We start from the raw sequence: 13,705 nt of genomic DNA on the forward strand, positions 1-13,705 counted from the left end.
ACATTCCTTCACAATCCAGGCTAACCTGTTGGGACACCAATTCTAACTTTCAGAAATGCGACCACTGACATGGTAATAATGAGTGACCTGACAGTGAGTGCCCCCAGCCCTGTTTTGTGTCAATCCTTCCAGCACACCTTACTGTTTTCCTCCCTACATTGCCATGACCTTAGTAACCCCATTCAGTACCACCACCACCACCACCATTCATGAATGGTGCACTGTTCGGCCTGCCCAGCATCATTCTTCCACTATCTATTCAAAGTTCATTGTCAGTGCTAGTGGCTGTCCTGAATTATGTTCTCTTACTACTGCCCAGTGCCTGAAGCTAATGTCTATGATACATGTTTGTCTTCTGTAGTTGTGTCCCTCAGGCATGGTACCATTTTGGCAGGCAGGGTCATATCAAGTAAGCCATATCAGCTACCTGACTTTAGTACACTTGGGCATACCAACTGGCACCAGAGGTTTCTTTGCCAGGCTCCGTGACCACTGCACTCAGTGTAAGCAATGTGTTCACTGTTCACGTGTTATATACACAGTGGGTCAGGTTAGGCGACAGGTAATCTTGTCCCTTGGGTGCACTGCCTGTTGTTCATAGGTTCATAGGTTGGTACTAGGCTATCGGCCCTAGGGCCTATACAAGCCTAGCCATAACAATTCCCTGGCTATTTCTTCCCAAAATATTTACTTCCCTGGACCCCTGTCTAGCAGTGCGACTAATGTGATCCCCGGGGTGAATTTCCTATCTCCCACCCAATCGACAAGGTTCCTTTTGAAGATGGCCAAAGAGGCACTCTGCTTGACATGTATGGGCAGCCTGTTCCAGAGTCTGGGGAGTCTCTGGGTCAGGAACCTATCCCTCCAGCATGTTTTGATCATTGTGCTGACAAGATTTAGATCCCTGGAGCATGTGGCTCTGAGGGACTGGGATTTCTTTAAGTGTAGCATGTCCAACAGCTCTGAGTTTGACATGGGCTTGTATGTTAAGCAGAGATCGCCTCTGAGTAGATGATATGCAACAGAGTATAGCTGGAGTTTTTTTAGACGATCATCTTAGGGCATCTGCTTTAGGCCTGTGATTCTTTTAGTGATGTATTTCTGTGGCATTTCCAGTTGTTGCAGATGTCTTAAGAGGTATATACCAAATGGGGCATTGTATTCTATAATGGGTCTAATGAGGGATGAGTACAGTGGGACAATGACCTCCTTTTTTCTGAATGAAAAGTACTTAGTGATGAAGTGTGCCACATAGAAGGATTTCCCGACTGTTGTGGTGATGTGGTTATCAAATATGAGACCACTGTCCACCTGTGTCCCTAAGTCTCTTATCACATTTTCAGTGTTTAGTGTACTGCCACCTATGTGGTAATTCATGGGTACATGTTTTTTCCCAAAGGGAATAACTATACATTTCTTGGCATTGAGCTTGAGCCCATGGATCTGGCACCAAGCATCTGTTTCTGTAAGGCCCTTTTGTAGAATATCCACATCATCTGGGGATTCAATAATGGCTCCCAGTTTGCAGTCATCTGTGAACTTTGTTAGCCAGAGTCCCTTAGTGTTGGCCTGTACTTCAGAGAAGTAGATGGCAAACAAGAGTGGTCCCAGGACTGAACCCTGAGGTACACCACTTGTCTGGAGCTGGAAATGGAGTCAGCTACTTTTACAGTGTGGGTTCTGTCAGTAAGCTAGTTGGCAACCCATTGAGTGACATAGGGATTAATGCCCATCTTAGTAAGTTTATCTATGATTCCAGAGTGGTGGGTGGTGTCAAAGGCCTTGGCAAGCTCCAGATAGGCTGTGTGGACCACCTTACCCTCGTCCACAGCTCTGGAGACTGATTTGAAGAAGTCAATTAGGTTCAGGAGGCAAGATCGGCCCTTCACAAACCCAAACTGGGTGGAGTCCAGTGTTTGAAGGTTGCCAATGTCTTTGTTTATAAGTTCCATGATAATACGTTACATGGCCTTGCAAATCAGGCTCGTCAGACTGATGGGGCGGTAGTTCCCAGGATCCAAGGTGGATCCCCCCTTGTGGAGTGGGATAACTGTAGCTGTGTGCCACTCAATGGGCACGAAGACTGAGGTGAGGCTATGATTAAACATGACACTTAGGTGAGGTGCCATTTTGTAGTTCATGTAGTACACAGCCCAAGATGTCATCTGGTCTCATGGATGCTGTATTCTTAGCTTTGGAGAGTGCATTTTTTTACCTGTGTGGACATTATTACCAGAATTTGGCAATCATTCGGTATTGAGATGGGCCCTTTAGGGAGTGGGGGGGTGAAGTTGGCACTAAATCGATATGCCAGGATATTGGCAATATCCTTGGGATCAATATATTTAATGCCATTCTGTTGTAGCTCAGAGCAGATCTGAGCATTGTCATTTAGATTCTTGACATAGCTATAGAATGGCTTGTGGTTGCCTTTGGAATCTTTGGCAATGTTGTTTTTGTAACTAGCTTTGGAGTATTTTATGAGCTATCTCAGCTTATTACTGAGGCTGGTAAGGGAGTTTTTTGCATCCTGGGATTTTCCTCTTTTCTGCAACAGTTTCTTCCTTTTGTTGTAAAGTTTGTTTATGGCAGGAAACCACCAGATTGGCTTCCTTTTTTTGGAGGAGATTGTCTTGGTTCTATTTGGGATGGCACAATTTATGCACGAGTGGATGTGCTCGTACAGTGCTTTAGTGTAGGATTCAGCAGTCGAACTTTCAGTTCCTGTCTGCATGAGTGTCATGAAGTTTGTCACTTCTGACTTGAGTAGCATGAAGTTGGCTTTGGAGAAGTTTTTTACGGAGGCTTCCTTACTGGGGGGTGGGATGTGGATGTCAAGGGTGATTAGCTTATGGTCAGATCTGACCAATGAGGGGGTGACCATAGGTGTGGAGCATTGATTTCCCATGTTGGTAATGACCAGGTCTAGGATATTGGAGCCCCTGGTGGGACTATGGATTAGTTGATCCAGGGCATTGGAATTAATGAATTCCAAGAACCGTTGGGCAAAGGTGTTGATACAAGTAGTTTTCCCAGTTAATGGCAGGGTAGTTGAAATCACCCACTATTGGTGTTTGATTGTATCTTAATATTTTCCAGTATGTGTGGAAAGGTGTAATGAGAATCTTGGGGCATGGTGGGGGATCTGTAGTAAACTACAATTTGGATTGCAGTCTTACCTAGTGTTAGTTGCACCTGGAGAATTTTGGATGCATTGTGTTGGGGCAACTAGCCTGATGATGTGAATATCCTTGGTGAATATGGACACTCCTCCACCTTTAGTGTTTTGGTCCTGGTTTGCTGGCCGAAAAGTGTGGTATAAGTTGTAGCCTGATATTGCAGGAGTGCTCTTTGGAGTCTTGAACCAGGTCTCAGTTACTAAACAGATATTGATGTTTTCTATTTTTAGGAGTGCCTTGAGAGAGTGCATTTTGAAGTTTAGACTTCTAGCATTGAGTAGCATTACCTTCAGATTTTGCATGCTTGTATCTGTTACGGTGGTGGTTTTGTCCTTTGAACTTTGCCTAAAAAAGGCACTATAGGGGTGGCAAAAGCCTTAGCCAGTAACCTGAATCCCAGGGGCAACAGGTGCAGACCATCTCTGGCAAAGCATCGTGGTCTGTCGATCATGTTGTCCCAGACAGACAAATACAGGATCCCCTTTGAATGACACCATAAGCTTAGCCAATTGTTGAAGTCAATCATTTTATCCTATACTGTGGTATCATTCTGGGTGAAAGCAGGATGCTACTCAGCGCTAGGGTCATACCTGCCTGGGCCACATGATCCAAGAGCTCTTCTATGTCTCTTTTCATGTAGTCCAGGGAGGTACGTCTCAAGTCATTCACTCCAACATGGACAATGACTGAGTCATATTTGTACTTGTTGTGGAGTGACTTGAGTGCATGCGTTATGTGGCGGATCCTGGCACCTGACAGGCAGCTGACTGTAATTTTCTCCTTGTTCAGCCTGATGAGTGGGACAACAGTTGGCCTGACTATAGAGTCACCTATGACTAAAGTGTTGGGTACGTTGTCTTGCCACTTGTTGGTGGGTGACACACTGGTGTTGTGAGCTATCTGGCACTTTGGTTGTGATTGGTGTTTGTTTGCATTTCAGCTTCGGAGGTCCTTGTTATAGTATGTAGTATGTAGTAACAGATGATATGATAGGTGTATTATATTCTTTGTCAGCACTTATGTAACAGCATTTTACTCCTCCAGGTACTGTTATCCCACATTATGTGGTACACATTAGTGATAACTTTTTTCTTTTGTCTCCTTCTTTATTACTGTCTTTTATTTGTATAATTTTCTGTTTGTTGTTTTTTTCTCTCCATTTATAATCATATTTTATGGAGTGTTTGTCACAAATGTGGAAGTGGTGTGGCAGTAGTAACATCACTGATCATCTGCCAAGTTTCCAGCTGTTCTCATACCAGCCTTTCTGCTGGGAGACACAGGTCACTCAGCAGGAGGAGACTTGAAAGGTTCCATGGTGGCATTCAGTGGGGATTTGTAAGAATCCCATTGGATGGGCCACAGGTGTGTCACAATAGGAGGTGGAAGGCCTGGTGATGGTGATGGTGTTGGTGGTCCAGTGTTAATTGTCCACATTAGGCATCTAGGACACATGGTCATACAACTAGCAGGGTAACACTGCTGCCTAGACCTGGCCAGTGCTCCACTAGTGGCTCAGTCACTAATATCGGGTTCACTTCATTTCATCGAAAACCCATAATATCAACAGACAGCTATTGGCTCAAAATATCCAAAACTCAGAATATAGAATACTTCTAGCAATGGAAATTTGCCCTTTCTCAATGATGTGCGATCCCCAGGTTAATACACACACACACACACACACACACATATATATATATATATATATATATATATATATATATATATATATATATATATGTTGCAGTGGGTCTGGGGTGCATCTCCCCATATGGGAGAAACAGGGGGGATTGCTCCCCTGCATAAAATAGGTTTTCTTTATTTATTGATTGATTAATTGATATTTTGGGCTTTTGATATAGATCCAGAGTGAGGGTAGTGGGTTATGTCACTGGGCAGCACGGTAGTCAGCTGTCACCCCCAATGTATCTCCATCATGGTGTTTCCCCTTGCATATTTTTCAGTTTTTGATCCACTCCTGCCTGTCACCAAATGCCCAGCTTCTGCATGTCTGTGTCTCTCCTATTTGTGACAGCACCTCCCCTGTTGGTCCTTCTGACCTACTAGCATCCTTGTACGGTCTTTCTTGCCCACAACTTCCATTTGCTATCTTCTTCCTGCACCCTTGTTGAAAAAATAAAGAATGAAAGATAAAGGCATCTGTCTCATAAAAAATCACTTTCTTCCCCACCCCCATGCCAGTCTTCCTGCCCCATTCTAGATTATTTTCCTTTGCTTACTATTTCCCCTTTTTGACTGTCCTATGCACCCCTTTATTTCTTGTTTATAGCAATAAATTGGTAGTACCTTTGCAGTTGTGCATGCAGTGGCAGGTCGATCTGTGACTAAATTAATTATTTAAGTACAAAGAATACTGCTCCACACTAGTGTCTTCCTCTGAGACATCGGTATTGAGCCATTTGTGTCTTATTGCATCATCCATAGGATAGAGCACCTAACATCCTTAATTACCACATAGAAGACAACAAGTTCATAATAACATTAAAGATGGCAAAGCACCCAAAAGGCTTTAGCAATACTGAAAACCCTAGTACCAAAGACAAGTGACCATAAGCATCTGTTTGTCTGGTAGGAATTAAGTGGACTCAGTACATGGTTAGAGACTGCATGGATAAAAGTATACATTCTAGCAAACCTTTTGCATGACAGTGGTTTGTTGCAATGGCAGTTAAGAAACTCAGTCATTCTCAAAACGAGAAATTTCAGTATTACTGAATTACTGATTGTGAGAAGTTATCAGATATTAGGGAATACTAAGTAACTAGTAATACAGTATGGGACAAGTATCATTTCTAATGTTTGTAACCTCTGGCTGATAGATTTGTGGTTATGAACAGATATTTCATTGCTGGGAAATTTTGTGAGCAGAATTAGTTTAATAAGTGGTTAACAATTTTGCCTTTTAAAACTGAGAAGAATAACAACTTTGTTCAAATGTTGAAAAAAAAATAAAACAGTAATGTGATAACAATTTAGAACACAAACCACCATGTGAAATTGAGCAAATTACTTCCTTATAGTTTCCCCATGGTGAAATTTTTAATTTATTTAAAAATAATTTCCACAATCTGTACCATGACGGGAATCCCTGCTGAAGTAATTTCAGATATTTTTCCCACTGCATAGACATCAGCATGTTACCAGAGGCATGCTGTTGCATACTTTATGTATCTGACCTTCATTGAAAAACTGCTTATCATATCACAGCCAGTGTGTGTGTGTGTGTGTGTGTGTGTCTGTGTCTGTGTGTATGTGTGTCTGTGTCTGTGTCTGTGTGTATGTGTGTGTGTGTCTGTGTGTGTGTGTGTGTGTGTGTGTCTGTGTCTGTGTGTGTGTGTCTGTGTCTGTGTCTGTGTGTATGTGTGTGTGTGTGTGTATGTGTGTATGTTTCTGTATGTGTGTGTCTGTGTGTCTGTGTGTCTGTCTGTGTGTATGTGTGTGTGTCTGTGTGTGTGTGTCTGTGTGTCTGTGTGTGTGTCTGTGTGTATGTGTCTGTGTGTCTGTGTGTGTGTGTGTGTGTGTGTGTGTGTGTGTGTGTGTGTCTGTGTGTCTGTGTGTCTGTGTGTGTGTGTGTGTGTGTGTGTGTGTGTGTGTGTGTGTGTGTGTGTGTGTGTGTGTGTGTGTGTGTGTGTGTGTGTGTGTGTGTGTGTGTGTGTGTGTGTGTGTGTGTGTGTGTGTGTGTGTGTGTGTGTGTGTCTGTGTCTGTGTGTATGTGTGTCTGTGTCTGTGTGTATGTGTGTGTGTGTGTGTGTCTGTGTCTGTGTGTCTGTGTGTCTCTGAGTGTTAGCAGGGGAAGGGGTATTGACAATTTAATATAGGCTTATCATGTTTCAGTTTGTCTTTGTAAAGATAGGAATAATGACACAACAAGACTTGTATGTGGCTTGGTATCTCCTGATCTCACTGTGAGTATCTGAATAAATAGGATAAGTGACTACTTACATTATATAGATTTTTTTGTTTTACACATGAGAAATTGTTAAATTTTTAAATAAAGAATTATTTTCCTCTTCTGTGCATAAGTAAATCAAAACAAGGCCATTACAAAACAATGAATATACAAAGCCAGAATGGTTAACAGACTGTATATATCTTACAAAGCACATATTTTCTTTTTCATGTTATTATTTATGTAAATGTTGTTCTATGAACACATGTTGATTCTCTGGTCCCCTGTTTTGGGCTCTGAACAACAGATTTTAGTAGATTAGTCTTTACCAATAAGTGACAAAAAATATATTTTCTGTGCATTCATTCAACGCAGCTAATAAAAGCTTTCACAACATGTATTTTTTTTTGCATTTTTCTTTCTGTATTTAACACATCCATACATTGAGCATGTGTTAAGAGCAGTTTAATCAAAGTGAAGTGAGCATATCACCTATAAATGAAACAGCTATCAATCATCAGAGTCAGTTTCCCTTGGTAGAAATATTATTTTATAACTAGAGTCATTGAATATGACGAATGATTGTTCTACCATCCATTCAATCTTCTTGGTGTAAAATAATACATCAAAATATTGTTGAGCAGTGCAAAGTCTTTTGTATTAACCTTTTGGAAGTGCAAGTTTAATAATGTGCTGCTAGGTTAACCATACAGTGAATGCTGCTTCTGTTTGTTTTCATAGTAGACAGAGATGAGGACAGGACTTACAGTGGTAAGCTGATTAAAGAGATCACATTATTCGGAAACTCAGAATTATAGAAACAATGTTTGTTGCTCTAGAGATTTAAGGTCTGTACGTTTACATGCAAAGGTCTTACACTGCAATCTAATTTTGCATTAAGATTTGCAAAGGTTTATGTTAAACAGAATGTATTTATTTTGGAGTAAAGCAGTATGTCACATAATTTCCAAGCTTTTTCAGTCAGTTTCCCATCAGGAAATAAGTATATGGTTCAATACAGCTGTACTGAGACAATGCTCACACTGCCCACATGCCTTAGTACTTATATAATACACAGTAAATGACAGTAAATGACATATTATAAAACAGTATGAGTGGCACTTTGACTTAATGGCATTTCAGTTAACAAAAATGGATAAACATTCCAGATTTAGAGCAATATTTTGCACTAAAACTAGCTACAGAATTAAAAATTAGACGTCTAAGTGCATTTCAAAAGTTTCTGCTGTTAGTGTATCTTGTATACTTTTACTGTTCTTTATGTTTAAGTAATGTTTGCTGGTTCAATAACATTTAAGAAAACCCAAGAAATGAAAAGAGATGCAATCATAATTGCATATATTGTAGAATAGTAGTGTATGAGTGTTGCTAAAAAGTAGTTAAGCTTAGAGCCATATGATTATCAACATTTTAAATGTCTAATTTTGTACTGAAGAGTTTCAGTATATCTTTTAACTTTTAATTTTTCACTCTACAAACATTAAAGGTTAAAGTTTAATGCTAAACTTAGCAACTGTTATGATGCGCTTAAACATATTAAACTTCATAGCCATATGCTGAAGTTGTTTTCCATTTTGTTAACCCAATTTTAGTTTTATATAATAATAGCAGTGATAGCTAAAGCATTTATATAATATGAGAAGCATAAGTTAAAGACCAAACATTTTAAAACCAAACTTCACAACAAACAGACATTTGATCATTTCAAGATCGTCAAATTTTGGTATAGGTTTCTGTACTTGACAAGCTGTGATATAATTCATTTAGGGCTGCAAAATAAAACACTGTTAGAAAAAATGAGTCATGTCACAGTATATACTCTATTATACCTGATGAAGCATGGACTCCTGTCCAAATTATAAAGTGTAATCCTAAGAAAAAGACATTTTTTTCCAGGAAGCACCAACACTTTACTACTGATGTGTTGACTGAGGTTGTGTATCACATTGCCATGGTATATATCTTCCAAGTATATTTGAGATATTGCAAGAGCTGCCACAAATACATTGGGCAGTATTCATAGTCAGTTGCAAAAATGATCTTAGGATATATGTGATGTTCACGGACAAGCGCAGCTGAGCTGTGATTCACAGAGGCCATTTACACAACCCAACATGCTTATGCAAATGTTGAAATAATGAAATAAAATGAGGAATGATGTAAATCTTTGTATGCTAATGAATTATGTTTTACACCATTTATGATTCATAGTCAGATTTCCCGCTTTTCTGTGCTATTTGCAGATATACTATTTAAAGAGAAGCCTCACCAAAACCATTGGAGTCGCAATCAGCAAAAATTTTATCGCTTTGCTATTTCTAGTAGATTTTACTGACTTTTTTTATTCCTCACTGTCACTCTAAAAAATCACACCCTTAGCAGAGTAAAATCTCTGTACTAAATATTGCATTTATACCCATGTATGCACAATCAGTAAATTATACCAGAGTAATGATCATTTTCTGTCATCAGTAATCATTTCCACTGCTACTGCTGTCATGAAATCTAATTTCAAAATGACAGAAATTTACCAGTCAGTGCCCAACATACATGTAAGTTAATTGCAGATAACCCTTAAATCAATAATGAAATATTTTGTGTTTCTTATTAAATAATAATATTTTAAAAATATGTCCATACTGTGTAGTACTTTTGCAGTATCTCATTGTATTTGCCACCTATCTTGGCTAGTCATGAATTAATATGGTGATGCTCGACTTATTTGCAAAAATTCAGGGCCATTTGCATCTGCCATATGCAAATTAGGCTAATTTATATGTATCTCTATTAAGTGTAGTAGTATGCAAATATATCCTGAGGTATATCAGTGAATTTCGGCATTGTGCTGATTATAAATGCATATCCAAAGTAACAAGAATGCTTTCAGAGTAATATGGGCATGCTGCAGACAGTTCCAAAGTCTACAGCAGTCCGCAGTTATCTAATGCTTTCTGTGGGAATGCGCAAATGACTGCAGACTAGCCAAATCAGAAACTAGTTAAAAAGGCAAAATGGAGTAATCTAAATGTCAGGTTTGCAGCAATTGGAAGTGTAATGCTTGTTCATCTGACATTATGTGTCACACCCTGGCATGTCAAGCAAATCATAACTTCTTAAAAGTTAAAAGTAATACATGAGGTGACATTTATTTCCCCCACCCCAAAAAAAATTCTGCTGTACTATATGACACATACTTGTTTTAGGGTACAAAAATACAACCTTTATCAAAAAGCATTATCAATAAAATTATTAATTATATATTTCCATTTTTTATGAAGCACAGTATGGAAAGCTAACTGATTTCCTTTAAGAAAACAAAGTATGTGACATGACACTTTTGGTTGCAGCAAACTTGCAGTAGTATCAATAGCTGTTGTAATGACCATGCTAGCAAAAAGGGTTTGGCTAAAGTGGTGTCACATCCCATAGGGAGTGGTTCTAGCCCTGATTAGTACATCCCTGACTATACTTTCCTCATTCGTGTTCTGGCACTTCAAAAGATGGCAACTCCTGTGAGGGCAGGAGGCCTTGTTCCAATCAGGGGACCATAATCATGCTCTACCTTCTGCATGATTTATATCTGGATAAGATCAAGGTGTGCACAAGACACACTACTTGGAAAAAATCATTATCTGGCCTGAGTTGCGTGACCACCTGTCAGTCCTGACAGGTGTAACCCACACCAGCCAGTAGTGCCATCACAGGTACGATGATTTGCAAATGTATAGGGCTCACCGGCTGACTGAGTGGGTAGACCAGGTTGCAGTGAGAAGGCCAGAGTTCTATAGTACATAAAATACAAAATTTGGTTTCCTAAAAGAGTCAAATTAAAGATCAAAACAGTTTAACAAGTTTGCATGACTTCAGGTATTTTCAAGAAAGATATGTGCACCTGAAAATATTATTTGAAACATTATTATGAAATGCATAGAAAATCATGAATATGTTTGTAATCATATATGCATCTTTTTAACAAAGATACATAGCAGTAATGTGTTAACAGTTGTTAATAATATATACAAATGTCACAGGTGTATTAAAACAATCTGAACATGTAACGCTGTAAATCATGTATCGGATTACAGGTGCAAATAATTGTGATTGGATTTATAAATAATGAAATTAAAATTACAATTACACGTTTATAATTTATTACTATTGCAAAAAATGACATAATAGATTCCATGAAGCCAGTTTTGAGTAGATCATAGAAATCTAACAAACAGTAGTTTAACAATGTTTGTTCAAAAGTATTTCTAACTGCACATACAGCGTAGCTGGAGTCTCACACACCACACCTTAGTTAGACTGCAGGTTGGAGAAGAGGGCTGGGGTTGCGGTGCCAAGTGAATGACCATCATAAACTTTACTGAAAAATTGTGTTTTACTTCAACATTACTCTATGAAATCAGACACATTTATACAGAAAAGGAAATGTAAATGTCCATGAATTGCTTTATTTCTGTGTTTGTGAATTAGTTTTACTCTTTTAATTTCTCCAAGTCTTTTGGGTTTCTAATACCATGATGGGAATGGACCCCATTCCTAATTCAAAGTACAATTAAAGTTCATGCAACTAGTACTGTTTCAGTCTTTGATGTCAGCCAAAAGTACTCTTTGCAGCACCAGCAATGTGCCCAGTAATGACTCCTTCTGCAATTCGTATGGGGTTACATGTACTGGTAACGCATCTAAATATGATTGTAGATTCTTTCTTATAAGACCCATTGTTTCTACTACTATTGTAACAGTCTGGGTATCTTTCTTCCATATTGCTCTCATTTCTGCCTGCAGATCCTGATGTTTTATGACTTTGTGTCTCTCTGTATGCAAGACACTGTAATCACTGGATGTGGCAATTTCAATGAGCAATCTTACTTTCGTCTTCTTTTCATGGACCACTATATCGAGTTTTCTAACATCTATCTTTTGAACTGTTGGTAATGGGTGATCCCATGTGATATAAACCATCATTTTCTATGATGCTTTGTGGCTTGTGTTTCCAGTGTTTTTCAGCCACTTTAATACGATAATGTTTGAACAATCCCCAGTGCAACAGTCTTGCCACATTATTATGCCTTTCAGCATACAGTCCTTCTGCCATTAGTATGTCACAACCAGCAACAAGGTGTGCAACTGTTTTCAATTTGGTTTTACAAAACCTACATTTGTCTGTCTGTTTCTCCCGCATGTTCTATGGACTTTGTAAACCAGCGTGTACATAGCCCACTATCTTGGGCCATCGGTATTAACCTTTCATCTCTTGGTTTCAATTTGTCTCTCCTTAACCATTCCTGCATTTGGTCCTGATCAACATGAGGTTCTTCCAGAAGTTTTCTATACTTGAACTATAGTTATGCATTTTACACATTTCTTGCCTTCTCATCTGGTCCTTCACCTTATATTCTTTCTTTTCATTTTTGGCACATTCAGTTGCTGCCTGATTTTATCTACATCTGGTTTGATTTCCATTGCTGCTTGATGCTGATATGCTTCTGCTAGATTAAGCAGAGAAGTCATCTTAGATTTATTCTCATGTTTCAAAATGTTCACTACATTTGGGTCTTGTGAGGTCAGCAGATGTGTGGAGTCTCAAGATTGCAGATCTATACATGTAATCAGTTTCAAGGAGGCCCATCCTTCCTTCGGAATGGGGACTATATAATCTTGGTATGCACTGATTTTTATAAATCATTTGGTGAGCATGAAACATCCTTCTTGTTTTCCTGTCTAATCTATCTGACATGTTTTAGGGCCAGTCAATCGCTCCAAAACTGTAAGTTAGGACAGGAAGAGCAAATTGGTTTATAGCTTGGATTTTGTTCCTAGATGTCAACGCTGTTTTCAGGATTAATTTAAGTCTTCTAAAGCATTCCTTACTAAGTTTTATTCGCATTTGTTCATGTTTTATTGAATGCAGTGTTACATGTACTTTGAGAATAACATTCCACACACATCTCACTCTTATTATATTCCGCTTGAATGATAGGGAGCATTGCCACAGTATTGTACTTATTAATACAGCTGTGCATGTGTAAAAGAAAATAAAAAAACAAAAAAGAAGTTATTAGACAGGATTAAAGACAGGTATAAAAAGTGCAAATACAGGTAGAGAATTGCCGTCTCTCTTGTCATTATAGCTGAGGCAGACAACTACAAATGCCAGCAGCAACAGCAAAGAACAGAAAAACTGGTCGACTCCTCTGGTAAGTATAACTGAATTCCAAGAGAATTGTTTTGTCTTCGCTTGTAATATGTATAATAAGCATACAAAAAAAGGACTGATAATCATTTTTGTACTTTAAAAATAAAAGAGAAATGCGTGTGTAATCAGTGGTTTTCAGTGGTTTTCTTTATTGGTAATAAGATAATTTTTTTTATAGATTTGCAGATGAAAGAAATGCAACTGAAGCCATCACAGTTCAAGCTAATGTCATTGATTTTAAGCTGATTACTTTGAATAATTACAAGTATTTTTAGTACTGTACTGAATGTGTTGCATGTACATAACTTGAGAGATACACACACCCCTTCAAGTACGTCCCATTTGAAGTCATCAGACGTATGAATAAGCACTACTCATATCATTCTT

Source organism: Protopterus annectens, chromosome 11.part0, assembly GCF_019279795.1.
Source record: "Protopterus annectens isolate FY-2018-M chromosome 11.part0, PAN1.0, whole genome shotgun sequence".
NCBI classification, from domain to species: domain Eukaryota; kingdom Metazoa; phylum Chordata; order Ceratodontiformes; family Protopteridae; genus Protopterus; species Protopterus annectens.